The sequence below is a fragment of the Meriones unguiculatus genome, chromosome 4 (genome assembly GCF_030254825.1).
Source record: "Meriones unguiculatus strain TT.TT164.6M chromosome 4, Bangor_MerUng_6.1, whole genome shotgun sequence".
Taxonomy (NCBI): Eukaryota; Metazoa; Chordata; class Mammalia; order Rodentia; family Muridae; genus Meriones; species Meriones unguiculatus.
Window position 1 is genome coordinate 68,675,419 of NC_083352.1, and position 20,103 is coordinate 68,695,521.

The following is a 20,103-nucleotide window of genomic DNA, read 5'->3' on the forward strand; positions in this document are numbered from 1 at the left end:
CATGCCTATAATCTAAGCACTCTGGGAGGCAGAGGCAGGTGGATTGCTGAGTTTGAGGCCAGCCATTTCTACAAAGTGAGAACAGGACGGCCAAGGCTACACTAAGAAACCCTGTCTCAAAACAAAAAAAGAAATAAGGAAGTAGAGAGAGAGATATCATTGTGATAGCTAAAGAAACTCCATTTTATGCTAGGCATCCATCTTGGTACCTATTAGCCATTTGTCCCTGACTCAAGTTCCTGAAAGATAAGTTCCTGGCAACCCTCACTCCTTGACATCCCCACCCAGCAATGTATAGCCATGACTATGTGCTTGTATGATATGACTAATTGCTGATTTTGGTTCTATAACCTGCTTATGCAGACATTCAAGGACTATTTTGAAGTCACCTTGACCATCTAATCTTGGCAGAGAGGAACAGCTCTTATAGGTTTCATCTTTAAAAGCCCTTCCTTCACTGGCCTCTGGAGCACCACATCTCTAGCAGCTTTAATAAATGTAATTAATTAAAATTGGAATTGGGTCTAGAGGTCTTTTCTGGGTGTTCTTGAACTCCATAACATCACTATCACCTTTACTCTTCAAGAAACTAAAATTTCCTTCACCCCTGGCTACTCAGCTTAACTGCTTTCTGCCTGAAGAATATCTTGATCTCCCAGATGCCACACAAATCTAGACCTAGTAACTCTGCTCTAGGACTTGCAACAACAATTTCTTAAGGCTAAGACAAGTCCTCCCAGCTTGGCAGCAAACCACCCACCCACCAGTTGTGGTAAGTCTCTTGGCCACAGTAACATCAATAAAGGCCTGGCAATATCCTGTAAGCCAAAAGGCTAGACTGGAAATTGTTCCCCATATCAAAAGGCTGTCTGAAGCTACCATCCTCACCCCATGCCAGTTAGCTTAGAATCTGCCTCTCGTGTCTGTGCACAAACTGGGGACCTCATGTTATCAGCCAGTCCAGATCTTTGGGATGTAAATAAATGGACTGAAACCATTCATCTTACAGTTGCAAATATGTACATTTTGCTTAGTCTCCTCCCACCAGACTATACAGGCCTGGAATTTGCATCTCTCTTCCTTCTATTGTCAGTTAGCCAGCCTATATTTACCTTTGAATGGATTGGTTCAGTGTGCAATGAGACTAGTCAGCTAACCTGAACAAAACTACCTCAAGGGTTCAAAAATTTCCCTACACATTTTGGAAGGAATATTACAAAAAGCCTTAACGGAATTCAGTGTGTCACACCCTAATTCATCTCTGCTATACTGGCAGCAGCCAACACTGTCACCCATTTGAAAGTCACAAAGGATTTCCTCCAGTTGCTCCAGACATTCATCTCTGAGAAAAAGATTCGCTCTGCCAAACAACATCTCCTATCTGGCACACAAGCCTACTCAAGGTAGGAGGACACTGAGCACCACCCAGGAGGAGTCCCCACCTCCCGAATGAAGAAGCAGGTATGAGAATTCCCAGGGCAGCAGGAATATTGAGGACTTTGTATTCCTGAGTTAGATGAGATAGTGCAGACTCTGTATTTTGTCACTGCAGAAAGACCAGCCTTTGAAACAGACTGAAACAGAGAGACAAGCTTTCTGGGAACTAACACAGACTCTAACCCAAGCCCCACCAGATGTCACGAAATCATTCCACCTTTTCATCCAGGATATTCAAAAGGTATTTTGACTCATAAGCACCCTAGCTGAGGCCTGTAGCATATTCATACAAACATCTGGCCGTGGTGACCTCCTGTTAGTCATCCTGTTTGAGTGCCATATCTGCAACTGCTATACAAGTAAGGGAAGCTGACAAGCTCACCCCAGCCAGAACCTGACTTTAACAGCACCCTCCCCACAACTCTGTGGAACCCATCCTAAGAGGGACAAATGAGCAGTGGGTATCAAATATCCTCATCAATACCAGAGTCTGTTGACTCAGACTTGTGACACTGATGCCTGATGACAACCCTAAGGTTGTCCATGACTATGGAGACTTGCTGGACATATCTCTGGCTAGCCACCCAGATCTCCAGCACACACCCCTATTGGAGGCAGAGACCTATTGGTCACTGAAGGAAAGACTGTTAAAAACAAACAAAGAGGAAATTGTTGCTCTCCTTAAAACAACCTGATTCCCCAAGGAGGTGGCTGTTATCTATTGCAAAGGGTATCAGACAGCCAATACACCCAAAGCCCAAGGAAATCAGAGGGCAGATGAGGCAGCCTGAGCAGCAGCAGAGGTCCCTGTGGAGTCCTTTTCAGTCTTACCCAATGCTTTTCTGATCACCAGATCCTTCCCCAGTCCAGCTACTTCCAGGAAGAAGAGGACAAGGTCCACTCCAGGGATGCTAAAAAAAATAACACTGGACCATGGATCCTACCAGACTAACTGAGTTATTATTTTCCAGGTACCAGATTCTGCATCTTTGAGAGATGGCGAATCTGGTACCTGGAAGATAACTCAGTTATTGGTTGCCTATAAATATCTCTCCTGCACACAAGTCAACCCAAAGCAAAGGCCAAAGTCCCCACCATTCCTTTGAAGGGACTCTCCTCTACTGAGAAATGGAAAGTCGATTTCACAGAGATGCCAGGTATAAGTACCCACTAGTGTTTGTAGACATCTGTTCAGGATGCTACCTGGACAGAGGCTGCTCGGACAACAGTTAAGACCCCTGTACATTTGATTATTCCTACGTTCAGGCTGTCCCTGTCCATTAAATGAGATAATGGATCTGCCTTCACTTTGTCCATAGCCCAAATGGTCAGTAAACCCTTAAGTATAAGCTGGCAGTTCCACTACACTTACCAATCTCAGAGCTCAGGGCAGATCAAACTAATGAACTGTATTATTAAGTCCACCCTCTCTAAATTAACTTTGGAAACTGGTGGAAGTTGGTCCAACCTGTTAACTTTGACCCCCCTTAGGACAACATATATTCCATACAAGGCAGGATTCACCCCTGTTATTTCAGTTTCTTTAAAAACTCATCATGTTATGTGAATATGTTTTCTGTTTTAATCCCAGGTGTGGTATATGGTGCTGTTTCAGATAATTCAAAGCTGCTAATTATGATTTGTTTTTTGCTCTGGTGGGGGAATGATTTTGCTTATATTTGGAAGAATATAAGGTGAAGATAGCTTATATTTGGAATACTGGGGACTCCTCAGAGGATATATAAATACCAGAGCCCTGAGAGGATCAGTGGCTACTCCTGCCCCTGCTGCCCGTGCTGCTGTTGCTGTTACTGGATTGCTGGTTGCTGGTTAGAGATATCCTGATGACAAAGATCAAACTTACCCTAAGGAATTCAACACCCCTAATCAGCAAGAAGTAGTCTAACAATATTGGACACTCCCTTTCCCCTCTCACCTTCTTTCTTTCCAACCTAGTGTTGAGGGGTTGTATGGGATGTGGGTAGGTATAGGTAGGTAGAAAAAAAGAACCCAATAAAGTAGCCAAAAGTCGGTTACATGCCTCCTGTGAGGTTATATTTGGAAGGCCATCCCTTTGTTGCCCTGTTTAAGAGATCCTATCATTGAGGATATTGTGATCAGTCTCTTTTAAGGTATCTCAAGTATCTCCAACAAATCCAAACTGCAGTTCATTCTAGGGCTTGAGACACGTTTCCAGATACTTCCTCAGTGCCTTGTCATTCATTCTGACTCAGGGACCAACTGTACATCAGGAAGTTTCAGAAAAGAAGACTGAAACATGCCTGGAAAGGACTTCACTGTCATCCTGTCAACACCAGTTGTGATCAAGACTGATATATATCTACCTAGATTCAACATTGCCTTGCCAAGCCTGTTCCAAACAAGGACCAGAAATAGACCATCCTTCCTGGACCAGATCTACTTAGGCTAAAACTCTGTCACAATAGGACTCCTGTATTTTTCTTCCTCTTACAATGTTAGTCTCACATTTACTCATAGCCCAGAAACTTACTTTGCTCCCACAGGAACTTGGTTTTCCTGTGTCACTGGTATCACCTGCTGTATAATGATCCAGATTTTTGTATGGTTGTACATGCACTCCCCAAGTGAATGCTTCCTCGGGACCAGAGGGGCCACCTCTTATCATTCTTTGGACAGGAGAGCTTCTCCTCTCCTGGTTCCAATGATGGTAAAACTGGGGTGTCAGGGGCTACTGCCTTGAGCACTATGGCCCTAATTTGGAGAAATGGGCCTGTCACAGGCAAGTTACCAGATAGATGCATACCTAGGGAACCTTTGGTTCTCCTTTGACATGTTCCATGTTCAGGCAGAGTTTCTGACAGAAGCAGTCTCTCCAAACCAGTTTAGGGCTTAGATTTGGTTTTGTGTTGCAGAAAGGACTTTACACAACACTGGGAGAGGCTTGTTGTTTCTATGCTGACAAATCAGGAGCTGTCAAAAAGACTTTACAAAAAGTTCAAAATAATTTAGATAAAAGACGACAAGAACGTGAATCAAATAATTTTTGGTACCAGAAAATGTTGAATTAAAACCATGTTTTTGTTGTTGTTGTTGTTTGTTTGTTTGTTTTTGTTTTTTGGAGACAGGGTTTTTCTGTGTAGCCTTGCCTGTCCTGGACCCGATTTGTAGACTAGGCTGGCCTTGAACTCACAGAATCTACCTGCCTCTGCCTCCCTGAGCAATACCAGCTTGGTGCTATGTATTCTAAAGCTAGTTACTGGCGCTTAAGATCTGGCTGCCTCCCAGAGGAGCACATCTTTACCTATGTAAACTTTGCCCTAGTTAATTTAAAGTTGATTGCTCAATAAAGTTTCTGAAGTCTGTAACTGGGCAGAAGAGAAGTAGGTGGGACTTAAGTTCCTGGGCTTGGGGTCTGAGATGAGAGAAGAAAGTCATCACATGGCAGTATGGATAAGCATGAAGGCTGACCTAATGGAACAGATGTAGCCAGGCAGGAACAATTACGGCAAGTAACTTGGGGCTGAAGAGTTTAAGTTAGCCAGAATATAACTCCATTTTGAAACAAAGATTTTTGACTGGGAACTGAATTCAGGTACCAGGAAATATCACAGAATGTACACCTGGCAGAAAACAAAGTTTACTTTCCTAGCAACAGCCTCCAGGAAATATAACAGAATAAATGCCTCATAGAAAATAGAGACAAACTCCCTGGCAATAATCAATGGGAATCGGTTGAGAATCGGGTGGGAAAATTCTCCCCAATGTCTCAGATGTGTTTTAGAAAAATAGCCATTGTGATTGTATGCCTTCGCCATTGTGATTGTGTGCCTCAGAAAAGGTCACCCCACCCTGCTAAACTTCACCCAATTCTATAATGCCAAGGCTTGTGCCCCCCTGCTTGCTGCCATGGAAACCCCCTGCTCACAGACTTTCCCTTTAAAAATCCTGTTCACTCAAAGCTCAGGGTCCCACTTCTCTACTGCTGCATCAGTGAGACTTGGGTCCCGAGTTCGATCGCTCTCGTAATAAAGTTCTCTTGCAATTGCATCGAGTCTTCTCCTGGTGGTCTCTGAGGGTCCCGTGAACCTGGCATAACAGGATGTGTAGCTGAGAAATAGTTTTGCTGTCTTAAAGCTTTATTTAATCTAAAAGGTATTTGTCTCGATTGTTTGGGAACTACCTGGGGTTAGAGAAGCCCTCTAGGGTCTAATATAAATTCCCCAACGCATGGCTCACAAGCCTCTTCACTGGCCTGGCTGTCCCCTTATGCCTCCCTTTTATAAGACCCACTGTGGGACCATGTATAATAAATTACCTCTGTTAAGCTAATGATCAAATATTTGATAGGATCAAAGATATGAAAATAACTTCTAAAAAAAATGGGGGAATGAAATGACTAAGGTGATACCATTCTGTCCCAACTCCTTTTTTGTGTTTGCTTAGACAATTCTCAGCCCTTTATCCTCCTTCTCAATGGTCACATCTGCCTTAACAACACATTTGAGATTTCAATGGCCTTGGCTATGGCATAATGGTATTAATGAGGATAATTAATACTATGATATTAATGAGAACATTTGGCAAGTTATATCTAAAATAACTACTATGCTCAGGAATGAATGGTTCAAGGTTACTCTGACCCTCATTTAACTGATATATCTTGTGGTTTTTGCTTTTAAAAATGTTGTATCCATAAATTTAGTGACTTTTCATAGGCTGAAGCCTGCTCTTGGTCTGGTCATCAATAAAAATTACTTAAAAACTCTTCATTGAGCTAATCAGTATGGTTGTCAGTAGTCATGTCAAGTGGATCTTTGCACCATTGACCTCTCTACTAGGAATTCTCAGATCAGGCTCATTCTTGGGCCTCTGCTCTACCCTTCCTTCCTTCAGGATGATAGATTCATTCTTGTTCAACAGCCAAGCCATGAGCCCCAGCCCAAGCATTGGCTTGCTTTGCCTTCAGGGCCAACTGGGTCTCTGAAGAGGCAGCCTTCATTTGTAATAATTCCCCACCCCCACCCCCTCACTTCCATTGTTTCCCAACCTTTCAGGTGTTGGATTAAATCAGACTAAGAAATAGGCCAATTCTTCTGTTCCACAAAAACTAATTACCTTCCCCATCCCTCTGTTCTTTCCTGGGGTGGTTGTCTTTCCATTCTTCTCTGGAGCACGTTCCTGCTGTTTACATCTGTCAGGTGGCTCAGGCCCATATGTCAGTATAGGTTCATGTCCTAAGGCATGTACCCCTCTGTTGGTCGGGGAGAAGCAGCAGAACTCAGCCAGTCAGCTCTGCTCAGCCTCTGACATAGCAGTGGAAGTGGTCATTTCCAATAGTGGCTGCATTTATTTCTACTCATCATTAACACCCTCATTTGGGGTTACACCTCTTCTGTGGCTTTTTCTTACTACCTGCAGAGAGGCCAGAGCTGCGTGTTCATTCTCTGCCTTACAGAGTAGCTCTGATTTTACATTTCTTGGGATATCCCCATCCAGAGGACTCAGCCAGCGTGTCCAAACCCACTCATTCCCTTTCATTTCTTATTTCAGCTAACTGAACCAAAGTCTAGTGTGCCATCAAACTAGAAAATCTTCCTATCTGTTTCCATATTCAGCGGCCTTGGTCACAGTCTGCAGAGATGTGTCTATGTGTCAAATTTACGGGCTTGTATTGGTGGACTTTTGGTTGTTAAGTTGCTGGACTGAGACACACCTAGGAAATAGGTAAAACAGCTCTCCAGGTGTATCTGGAACAATGTTTCCACAGAGGATTAACTCAAGGAATGACATCTACCCTGAAAATGGAAGGCATCATCCCATAATTTTGGGTACCCCAGTGGAGTAAAGTGGAGCAAAGAAGAAAATCAAAACATACAGGAGTCTTTCTTCCTCTCTTTTACCTAACTACTGATGGGAGCTGTTATGGAGTTTGTGACCTCTGGCAAAAGACCATAGACTCAGTCCAGTTGTAATGAAAAGATGTATTGATTAGCTGCTAGGAGGACAAATAATCTCTGAGTCAAATTTGAGATTGGCATGAAAGAGGGGTATAGGGAAGAACTTTTTTGGGGGGAAAGAACTTTTAAAGGGGGAAAAAACACACAAAGACCTTCAATATCTATACAAGTAAGTGAAGTCTGTTCTGTTCTGCTACATTAAGTGGTTAAGGCAACTCAGAACAGTCCTTGGGTTTCTGCATAAGCAAGTTACAGAGACAAAAACAAAGCAGTTAGTTTTATCATAGCAAGTAAATGTCACAGGTGTGCATTTTTGGTAGGGGTTTCTGAGTCAGGATTATTGGGAGCTTATTTTCCAGAGACTGGAGTCAGAGACAATGGCTAGTGGGTACCAACATGGATGCCTAACATAAAATGAAGATTCTTTATCCATAACAGAGTCACTTTGGTGGTCCAAGCTCTTCCCCACCATGATCAAAACCTCTGAAAATGTGAGCCAAAATAAATGGTTTCCCCATAAACCATTTATGCCAGGCATTTCGTCATATCAACCAAAAGTCTGACTAATAGAGCCACTAAGGCACCCTGATTCTCCTTTCCATCCACAAGGCCACTTTCTTAGTGAAAGTCATTGGTCTTTGTTACCAAGCAACACTTCCCAGCTCTTTGTCCTTTCTGCACGCACTGACCACCATGCAGGTGGGATGAAATTCCAAGTACCAAATCAAACCTTGACATTTTACAGGGGCTCAGTGGTGCCTCTGAAATGAAGTAGTCTGCAGAGTCTTCCCAGGAAGAACAAACTATGAATTTTGTTTTATTGCAGAGACTTATGAAGGGTCTCTTCACTTATGAAGAGACTGGCATTTGGCACAAGACATCCAAGTTCTAACGCAAAGGAGATTTATTTGCCCCACAGGGATGAAGGGTAGGGAATAAGTGATAAAGACAGGAGATAGAGGATCAAGAGGAAGGAATATTTGTCCCAAAGGGACAAAGACTGCCTCTAGATAGAGAGGAGACAGATGTAGCCCACAGGCAAATGGCAGTTTGTAAACATAAAAGGAAAAATTCCATGTTAAGATGAGGTGTTTAATTTTGATTGGACATGTTAATTACAGCAGCCAAAGGGGGGTTTGGTTGCTGGATTTCAATACTTTGATAGCTGGACCTTGGTAGTCAGCCTCAAAAGGGGAAAGTGACCAAACAAGGGAATAGATTGGTAGCTAGCTTTAGGAATATATCTTACGGTTTTTGCAAGGCAGAGAAAATAGTGGAGAAGAGCAAGGCCTGCCAGAGCCATGTTTGCCATGCTTGGACTGGCCAGAGTCCCTTTGAGTTCTTTAAGTCACCAACACATAGTTTATACTTCTAGACATCCATGACCTTGTTGCATCCAACAGTCATACATATTATCCTGCAGTCCTTATTCAGTCCCAGTCAGGCCTCCCTCTCTCACATTAGAAGGGCTGCCTCCAGCCTAACCAGCCATAGTAAAGTGGACCTTACTCTACTCTTACCTATACAAGGTGATCCTTCCCAAGGGTATGAGCAATAAGATCAGCTGTGCATCATTAACAAGGTGTCTTGGGAGCCTGTATTCAAGAAGTTGTTGCTTGTCAAGGCTTCTCCCACTTAGCTCAGACTTGTCCATTTGCATTCAAAGGGAGTTTTGTTTTCTTACTGGGTCCTACAGTGGCAATATTGTACATAGCTATGGCTCCTGGGGGAAGCATTATCACCCAAAGCGACGTTACTTTATTAAAATTATTTACATATGTATGCAATATACTTATCTACTGTATATGCATTTTAAGTAAACAAAATAATACGTTGTTCTAACCCCATGGCCAGACATAGAAATTTTTCTATTAGTTGTTAGGGGCTTCTAAGAGATACCCTCCCCTAATAATATAGGGTATTGCCATAGCCCTTAGTTACCATCCGGAACTTGAAGGTAAAATCTTATTGCTGAAGATTTTACTTACTTTACATTACATTACTTACCACATTACAGGCACAGAACTTGGATGAAACAAGCTGCAATTTACCTGGAAGTCTCCTCCCTGAAACTAGCTTTCATAGCATGAGAAGGTCATATCAACCAAAAGTCTGACTAATAGAGCCACTAAGGCACCCTGATTCTCCTTTCCATCCACAAGGCCACTTTCTTAGTGAAAGTCATTGGTCTTTGTTACCAAGCAACACTTCCCAGCTCTTTGTCCTTTCTGCACGCACTGACCACCATGCAGGTGGGATGAAATTCCAAGTACCAAATCAAACAAGAGAGAGGAACAATCAATACTCTTACCCAGCTGTAAAGTCTATGAACCACAACAATGACTAAATTGACAAGATATTCCCAATGGTGAGCTAGTGGCACTTTTATCTTGAGAGTTACCAACAATCACCTAATTGGACTTTCAACAGGCAGGAATTTATGCCTGGCCCTGTAAGCCAGGTCAAAGACCTATGGCTGGAGAAGTCATAGAGTCTCAAGGGAAGAACTTAATGCTGCTGTTTCTCTAAGCCAATATGATATCTAACTGCATTCTAAATACATACCCTTATACTACAGGTGAGTGTAGCTCTCAGCCCTCATCAAAGAAGCTCCTCTTTGTGATACAGGAGACGCACAACTGCTCAAATGCCAAGAATAAGTGACTATAGGTTTTACAAACACCAGCTGAACTTAGCTATAGCTTCAGTTTATTAACTCCTGGTTTAAGCCAGTACTTAGACCAGGGCACAGCTGGGCCCCCCATTTTGGGCCCACCTCAAAAGCAAACAAAAACCAACCAACCAACCAACCAACCAACCAACCAAAACCCCAAACAACAAAACCCAAAAAACAAAACAAACAGAAATAAAAAAAATCAAACAAAAAACTCACATCACTCTGGAAACAGAGGCAGGTAGATACTCTATGAGCTGGAGGCCACCCTGTCCACATAGTGAGTTCCAGGACAGCTAGGGCTCTACAGAGACCATGACTTCAAGAACAAAACAATCCCAAAATAAAAAATCTCTTTGAGGTGCTCCTGTGTATTGCTGAGCAAAGATAGCTTTTAAAACTGGAACCAAGGAGCTGGAGGATGACTCAGAAGTTAAGAGCACTCATTGCTTTTGCAGAAGACTAAGGGTTCCGTTCCCAGCATCCACGTGACAACTCACAGCCCTTTGTAACTCCAGTTCCGGGAAGATCTGACACCCCTTTCTGGCCTCTGCAAACACTGTACACACATTGTTCACATTCATAATGTGGGCAAAGCACTCTTGTGTATAAAATATGAGTAAATAGAAACTGGAATGGAGATCTGGACTAATAGAAACATAATTCTCAGAGTAAGCAGAGATAACTCCTCTCCTGGCGAGAATAGCAAATGTAGGATGATAACCAACTGTAGAATGCACTTCTTGTCAAGCAGGCCCTCTGGTGTATCTGGTTTAGAATTAAGGGAGAATGAAAAGGTGCAGTTTGATACACTGGGATTTGAACCCAAGCCAAGCCAAGCCTTACTGATGGAGGTTTTGTACAAGTAACTCAACTTCTCTGGCTTGTTTACCATACTGCAAGGAAAAAGTATCTGATGGGGCTTTAGGGAGGCTATCAAGAACCTGAAGCATGTTAGTAACTTTTTACCCCCAACTAATTATGTGACAGAAACAGCAGGAAGGACCTATTTCTGCTCATGGTTGCAGAACATTGTGCCCACAGTAGTCTCTCTATGTGGTCAGCTAATAGAAGCATGTTCAGGCTGTCACTTGCTTCATGATGATGAGAAGCAGAAAGCCAGTCCAAGTAGGAATAGACACAAACTGCAAAGACATTCTCTCATGACTTACTTCCCCAGCCCCACCAAGTTTCCATAGCCTTCCAAAAGAGTGTCACTAGCTGGGAACCAACTATTTAACCCTGAGCCTGTGGGAGCATTTCATATTAAAATCTTTAAGTGGGCACTTAATCCATACTAATTTTTAGTATCAAGAGATGGAGGGACATCCCAAGAAATGCTAATGTCTGAGAACCAGGATAGAGGCTACAGATCAGAATGAACCCATATTTGAGTGCATGCCAGGCTTCTCTCTCTCTCTCTCTCTCTCTCTCTCTCTCCTTAAAACCAGAAGAGAAATCCTAAGCTTTAGTACAAAACAATGCAGGCAGAAGTTCCTAACCTTTTGATGTTGTGTCACACATTGTCAATCATAAATATCATACCAAAGAACTATACAACCTATTACAGATAAATGCATAACTCACAAAACACTTATAACATTTTAAGCGAGTTTATCATTTTGTGTTGGGATTCATTCATAGTTCTTCTTGGCTTCATGGGGCCCATGGGGCCATGGGTTGTACACGCCTGTCTCCCAGATTACCTAATTCTGACTGTAGGAGCTCTGGACCCTTCTTTGCCTTTAACCTATTTGGTAGCTCCTGATTTAGACCACTGACAACAAGGTGAAATGGCTCTTGCTTTAGCTGTACAACCGAATTCTGCCCCATAGAAGCTCAGTTGATTGTGTCCCATTTATGAACAAAGCCAGTTTTGCATCCATTTGCAGATCATTAGTATTCCAAACTTATAAATGTCTCCGTCTTTTGATTTTCATTTTGAGCTCATTATGCTGTCTGCCTAATTTACTTTTTTTAATTTTTTATTTAACTTTTATTAATTACACTTTATTCCTTTTGTATCCCCCCATAAGCCCCTCCCTCCTCCCCTCCTGGTCCCACCCTCCCCACCTTTCTGCATGCATGCCTCTCCCCAAGTCCACTGATAGGGGAGGTCCTCCTCTCCTTCTTTCTGATCTTTTTTTTGTTTGTTTGTTTTTTGTTTGTTTGTTTGTTTGTTTTGTTCTTCTCAATGCAGTTTATTCAGGAACCTTGAACAATCTTCTGACCCTGGGGAAAGCCAGCCCACAGCTTAAAATAGCCTCTGGGTAGCCAACCCAGGCGTGCCACGTGGGCAATGCAGATAGGTCCACATACAGGGAAGCAAGCCAGATCCTCAGCCTTGGCCAAATATGGAGTTGTTTGTGACAGAGAGCACTCACCATCGGAAAGGTGGAAGGCAGAAACCAGCTCCATCTTTAGGGCTCGGCATTACGCAGCTCTCTACAGTTCCCCCTTTTTGTTTTAGACGCATCAGGCAAGAGTAGAGGTCTGATCTCTGATATTAGAAATAAATTGAGACTTTGTACCGATATTCATTTAGGTGTCATCCACCCAAAGAGCATCAGACCTGTCCGATATCTTTTTCTCAGAGGCGGGACCTGGGGCATCAACCCGCATGCAATCAGACATGCTCTTCTCTGGGTCGAAAGCAGCTGGCCCTGAGTGCAGTGCTTAGCCTCGCATCCTGAGCATAACATTTTAGCTTTTTATGGTAGCCAACCATGCTTGGGGAGACTGTCCTGCTTCAATGGCTGTAAAGGCCTGAATGATCATGGCTGCATTACGCTGTTGTAAGACTCTAATCTTGCATATATACCACAGGCAAACCAAGGAGACCAACACCAGAAGGCCTGCTAACGCTCCCATGCCCGCCCATTCCTTCAGATGATTCATGGTTGCAGCAGTCCATGATGATAATCCTGTGGCTAGTCCTGCGTCCACTCTGGTAGAATTTGCTGTAACAATGGCCACTCTCAGCTGCTCCATCATAGTATCGAATTCTCCAGTCCAATTACCTAAAATATAGCTAGACAATTGTTTAGACAGATTTGCAGCACGGGAAAAATTCTCATATTGTATGCTAGTGACACAAAGTCCAGCATACTTCCATTGACAGCCAAGTTGAGCGATTTGCCATAGGGTATCAATTTGCTCCTGCACGAGGTCAATCCTCTGATTGAACACCATCAAGTCTCCTTTTAGTTGAGCATTAATTCCTTTTTGTACATCTAAAGCATGAGCTACATTGGCTAAATGATTATTCAGGGTCTGAGCAGTCTGCACAGTATGACTCATGGCTAATGCCGCGGTGGTAGCTCCAACAGCCGCCAATGGGATGGCAGTAACAATGGCGGCTGTAGTTCCAAGATCCCTTTTCTGTCTGAGGAGAGTCATAGCGTGAGGGGCATCAACAGGCACAGGCACCCAGCGAGGCATGCGAGTAACCAGGGCATACCTAAATTCACTAGCATTCCAGCATTGGGCAAAAAAGCAAGTATCATTACCACAATTACTTGGCTCTATCTGGCTAACAATGAATAAAAATGAGGGTTATAAACAAACAGGTGTGGACTTATAGGAAATATTATGAGAAGCCTTAACCCCCTCGTTGGAACATCCTGCATCAGTTCTAGAACTAGCAGTGGTGGTGTCCGAGGTCTGAGTAGGTTCAGGAGACCATTGCCCCCAGGGGCGAGACGTGCTCCATGTAAATTGACTAACTCCATGTTTTCCTCCACTTTTGAAAGTTATTTAAGGTTCTTAAATTATCTTTTCTTTTTTTTTCTTTTTTTTAAATTTTTCATCAATTACACTTTATTCATTCTGCATAATTTACTTATTAATAGTAATTTAAATAAAATCTTTGGCTCTCTCCATTCCTAGTGCAGCCATGGTTCATGGTCCCAAGAAATATCTGAAGCATGTAGCGGCTCCAAAACATTGGATGCTGGATACTGGTGTTTTTACTCCTCATCCATCCACTGGCCCTCACAAGCTGAGGGAATGTCTGCCTCTGATCATTTTCATAAGGAACACACTTAAGCACGCCCTCACTGGAGATGAAGTCAAAAAGATTTGCATGCAGTGCTTCATTAAGATTGATGGCAAAGTCAGGACCAATATAACCTTCCCTGCTGGGTTTATAGATGTCATCAGAATTGACAAGATTGGAGAGAACTTCTGTCTGATCTATGACGCCAAGGGGACCTTTGCTGTTCATCATATTACACATTAGGAGACCAAGCACAAGTTGTGCAAAGTGAGAAAGATCTTTGTGGGCACAAATGGAATCCCACAGCTGGTGACCCATGATACTCGCACCATTCACTTCCCTGATCCTCTCATCAAGGCGAATGACACCATTTGGATAGGTTTGGAGATGGGCAAAATAACTGACTTCATCAAATTTGACACTGCAAACCTGTATATGGTGACTGGAGGTACTAACTTGGAAAGAATTGATGTGATCACCAACGGAGAGAACCATCCGACTCTTTTGATGTGGTTCATGTGAAAGATGCCAATGGCAACAGTTTTGCCACTCGGCTTTTCCACATTTTTGTTATTGGCAAGGGCAACAAACCATGGATTTCTCTTTGCTGAGGTAAAGAAATCCACCTCACCATTGCTAAAGAGACAAGAGGCTAGCAGCCAAACAGAACAGTGGGTGAAATGGTCTCTAAGAGTATTTGTACTCTTGCTATAAGGCTTTCATGGTGATGTGCTAGATTAAACAGCATGATGAAACTGCTTTCCTAATTGAAGTCCTGAAGTCCACATCCCTCCAAACAAAAGCATGGTCAGGCCTGGCACAGCAATACTCCAGTCCCTAGTATCAACTAATGTCTTAATTAGAGTTTTATTTCTGTGAAAAGATACCATGATTATGGCATCTCCTATAAAGGAAAATATTTAATTGGGGCTGGCTTACAGTTTCAGAGGTTTAGTCCATTATTGTCATGGCAGGGAGTATGAGTGTGCAACAGACATGGTGCTAAAGAAGGAACTGAGTGCCCTACATTTTGATCTGTAGGTAGCAGAGATTGTGTGTCACACTGGGCATAGCTTGTACATAGAAGACCTTAAAGTCCAGCCCATAATGACACACTTCCTCCAACAAGGCCACACCTACTCCAACAAGGCTACACCTCCCAATAGTGTCACTCTCTATGGACCAAACATTCAAACACATGAGTCTATGGAGGCCATACTTATTCAAACCATCACACCCTATTTAAAAAAAAAAAAATTCATCTTCGCTTTCACTTACATCCGCTCCTGACTCTTCCTCTTAATAGTTTCAGGACTTAGATTTCTCATCCACAAAATAGAGTTAGACAAGAAGACATTCGATCAAGCAGCAAACAGCTGTCCTCACACTTCATGGCCTATGGGTGCTTTTATATATTTAAGTTACTGAGCACCTGCTCCAGTGATTAGGACTTTAGCTTATGTGAGTTGTACTTATCACCACTCACCATATTACAGACTAAAGTGAAATTTGAAATATGGGTATTTACCAGCAGGATGACTCACACCTGTAATTCTAACCCTTGGCTGAAGTGGGAGGGTATCATTGATGTGAAGTTGGTGGTCTTAGCCACATAGTGGGCTTCAGGGTGAGACTTAAACATATAAAGACAACTGAACTTAAATTATGTGTATTAATTCATTGAAAATAAAAACACCAAACCATTTCATGTTAGCATGTTTTTATGAAAAAGTATACTTTCCAAAATAAAGCTATGATAAGTGGACCTTATTTCATAATTTTTGCACATACTTTTGATGTGTGGTTTTTTACAAGGCAACTAGAGTCTCATATGGATCCCTACACCCAGTCTGTTGTGGCATCAGTACTCTGTAGCAACCCAAAGTTCTCACTCTGTAAGGAGATGAAAGGGAAAGCAGTACTCCAGGACTATTGCTAATCCAGCCTGGACCTTGGAGATTCCCCGGAAGGGCCTCAGGTCCTTATAGAGCTCCTGGAGGACTCTGTAAGAACTCTCATTATAAAATAAGCACAAATCACCTATAGATGGGCTCACTGACATTTTGAGGTGGGATGTGCCAGGACATGGTGCTAGTCCCATCTGAGAATGCTAGGACAAGCCTTCTGGGACAACTTTCTCTTATATGTGTGCATGTGGATGGGTGTATGAGTGTGCAGCAGCATCTGTTGATCTGTGCAGTGTTTCAGACCCAAGCTTGCGTGGGCTTTCATGTGTTCTTGGCATTTGAACAGAGATTGGATGGGGACTGAGGCAGAAATGAGCACCATTGTCTTATATTTCTCCTAGGCACCAATGAAGACTACAGCTGCATGGGTGAGGGCAATGGTCTCCCTTTTCTTCCTGAACTTTGCTCAGAGCATGGCTGGAGGGGAGAAAGTGCAGGAAGCCTTTGTTTCACTCAGGTGTCTCTGCTTTTACCCATGAACAGGTGCCGACACAGCAGCTGTTGTTAGAACAGTAGTTGGAAAAGGAAGAATTCTTTTTCCCTCCTGAAAGTCTTAAAGAAATAATCAACACCTTGCACCATCCCTGATATAATCAGTCTTCTTAGGGTTTTTTTGTTTTGTTTTGTTTTTCTTTTTCTTTCTTTCTTTTTTTTTTTTTTTTTTTTTTTTGGATGGGCTCCATGATGCCAAGAAATATTCTCTGTGCAAGGCAAACCTGAAGCTTCCTCCATCACTGTCTAGGTACCAAGTTAGCCCAGTGAAGAAATGGTTAAGTATTGACATACAACATTCTTTTCTTTATTCCAGAGAAGTAATCCAGACGCTTGATGTTCAAACACTGTGTATCTTATAAATAACAACACAGTCAGAACTTTCCCTTAAAAGCCTCCCTCTTTCGCATTCTCATTCCAATTTACACTCTAGGATAGAGCAAAGTCTTTGAAACCAAGATGAATCCACATAGGCACTGTTCAATACATTTTAAATGTTTTAATGGGAAAAGTCGGCAGATTAAGGAAGCAGAAGTCAGTGGAGCATGCTGTTGAGCTGGTTACTATTACAGATGACTGTGGCAAGCCTGTTGGGAACTCTCTGGTCAGCTACAGAAACCACTCCCAGAATGAGCCCTCTGGAGGGTAGACACTGTCAGGAACAGACAGCGTTCCAGTCTCTTCCTCCCTCATTGGCTGAAAGCTGCCTGGAGTGGGGGTGGGGGAGCTCCAGAAGGGGAGTGGTAGAGGCGATGGGGAGGGCACACTTTCCTCTGGGAAGTCATAGCCTGTAGAGAACACTCTGCCACAGCTGCTTCTGAAGTCAGAAGTGGGTCATGCGTGTGTTAGCAGGCGTAAAAGGTATCGCTTCAAGAGATAAATGATGTTCCTTGAATTATCATGGGGATTAACTGGAATATTGTGTACAAAATGTTGGGCCTTGTGCTGGAGACCTGATTAAGTACTTAATACACGCTCGCTTTATTATTGCTGTTGTCATCATCATGGTTATCATCATTGTACTTTAATGAGTGACAGACAGGTGACAATGTGTGGCTTAGAGGTTTCCAGGAATGACATAATCAGCAGCCTGACCTATGGCCAAGTAGTATTTGGTATTATTACGGTATAGTCGTCCCTTAGGAGAGCAACTCTAGCTTCCATATAATACTTAACCTCATGTTAATGCTATGTAAAGAGTCACTATTATTTAGGGACTAAGGACAAAGAATACGATCATTACATGTTCAGTACAGACAATTTTTTTTCTGAATATTTTCTACCCATGAATGAATCTGCAACCGCAGAACCCTTGAATAGCAAGCTCGTATTGATTTTCACTTTTTCAAAAGAAAATTATGTAGTCAAAATTTGAGCAGAAGAATAAAGTACGCCCAGTCCTGCTTCAGGTGGAAAGCAGGACACCATTACTCCAGAATAGCATATGACAGTACTGGCTATGACAGAAACAGTCTATGTCTCTGCTGTTCACTGTAGTAGATGCTGGCTGAGTGTAGCTATTACACACTTAATGTGTGATCAGCTTAGCTGAGGAACTCAAAACTTGATTTTACTGAAGTCTAGTTAATTTATAGCTAAATTTGACTAATTACATATAGGCAGAATGGGGGCCAATCAGTCAGTGATCTCGGTGATAAAGGAAATCTTTCCCTCAGGCCTAAGCTGTGTACTGGCTCTGGTCACTGAACTTGGAGAATCCCAAAGGCTGAAAGAATACCTCTGGGCCATGGCATGGAAGCATGGAACCCACTCACACACACAGATCAGGAGAGGAGGCCAACCCCTCTACTCAGCTTTGGCCCTTTGTTCTATGTGGAAAACTTCATCTCAGTGGCCATAGATGGAGGAGTAAAAGGGAGGTTCCACTAGGGGTATTCCTGACTCTGGATATGGTTACCATTTACCTGAGACACAAGATTCTCACATGGTGGGTTATTAACTTCAATATCACCCTCTCTAGCCCGTAACCCACCTCAGCTTTCCTCCCAGCTTCCTGTGTCCTTGGTAACTGGCAATTGACTTTCACTTTCTCCATTAACCCACAAGTTTCACAAAGCCAGAACTATGCTGTCTACTCTGACACAGTGCATCAGACATGGCAAATGTCACTGGACACCATCAACCTGTAACTTAGGGAAAGGATGCAGTTTGCTGGCTACAGTGGGAGTTCTCACTGAGGAAGAGCTGGGAACCCAATGGCACCTTCTTTGAAATTGATTCTGCCCAACTCTCCTGATTCTAAATAGAAGAAAATGTAGATTTGGGGCAGAACCAAAGGGAAAGGGATTTCCCTTGGCAAATCATTTGCAATTTGTGGATTGGAGTTGACCCAGCTCTAATTCCCTCTGTCACTGTGAGTGGTGTCTGAAATGTGACTGGCTTATTAAAGGAGTGCTGGAAGGGATTCTCCCAGAAGGCTTGAATGAAACAGGAACAGACCCAAAACCCACCCAAATTTCCTGACAAGGGCTCAGGCCAGGAGCTGACTGGACCTTCACCTGCTGCTCCAGGATCACTCCTGTGATGTTTGCAATCTGTATCTTTCTTTAACTTTAGGAAAAGCAAGTAATGCTAGATAGAGAATGATGCTTAGATGACAGGCAACATGCAAAAAAAAAATGCACATTGTTAAGTCAACATCAGAGAATATGAGTTTGTGTGTGTGGTGGGGAGGGGCAGCATCTAGGTGATTCTGAGGCAGGAGGTCACCATCTGAGAAACAGTGATGGACTGTAAAGCACAAACTCCACCATATGGCTCCTTCACCCATGGGTGAGAGTTGCTGCTGATGCTGGCACAAGTCCTAAGAGAGCCCTTCACTTTCTTCACTAGAAATCCCTACCTACCACTGGCACACAATTTGAAGGACAGCCAGAAGGCTTTCTTAGGGGGGTCTGGTGGGACAGACTTATAACCCCAGTTACTGGGGCAGATGGTGTTGAGACAGGTGTTGAGATAAGTGTGAGCACTGCCTGGGATATAGAATGAGTTCAAGGCCAGTCTGAGCAACACGGCAAGATCATGTTAAAGTTTCCAAAAAGTAGAAAAAGATTGAGCATATAGATCAATGGTGGATTGCTTTCCCAATATTCATGCAACCTTAGGTTCAATCCCAGTACTGAAAAAAAGTCCCTGTTGACTGAGAAGATCTTCAAGGAGCTTCCTAATCTAGAACCCAAAGGCTCCAGCGCCATTTCAGAACCACAGACAGAGAAGAGCATGCTCTGAATGGGCTGGGCATTGTTCTATTGTGGCGTAGCTACAGCAAGTTCAAGCATCTAGAATACTAATCTGCCTCTCTATCTTGTCCAGCCCGAAGAGCCCTGAGTTCCCGCCCTTCTATGCTTCTTTGTTCCCAAGGGTTGTACATGAGACACAGTGATCAAGGGACAAGTGTTTTACATAGAGCTTCAGGTGAGGTGTATTTTCCTTTCTTTAAAACTTCTATGAACTGACTTCTAAAAAAATCATGACCTCTCTTTCCCTGTACATTTGTATTAACAGGTCCCCCATAAATCAGCACTGGTGTGGGAGGTGGTCCACAAGTCTTTGCAATGAAAGTGACCTCATAGGAAA

The 20,103-nt window shown here is 43.0% G+C and overlaps 1 pseudogene; it reads left to right on the forward strand.

Annotated features, from left to right (window-relative positions):
• Positions 1-13,945: 13,945 nt before the first annotated feature.
• Positions 13,946-14,726, forward strand: LOC110557637 (small ribosomal subunit protein eS4-like; annotated as a pseudogene).
• Positions 14,727-20,103: the final 5,377 nt, after the last annotated feature.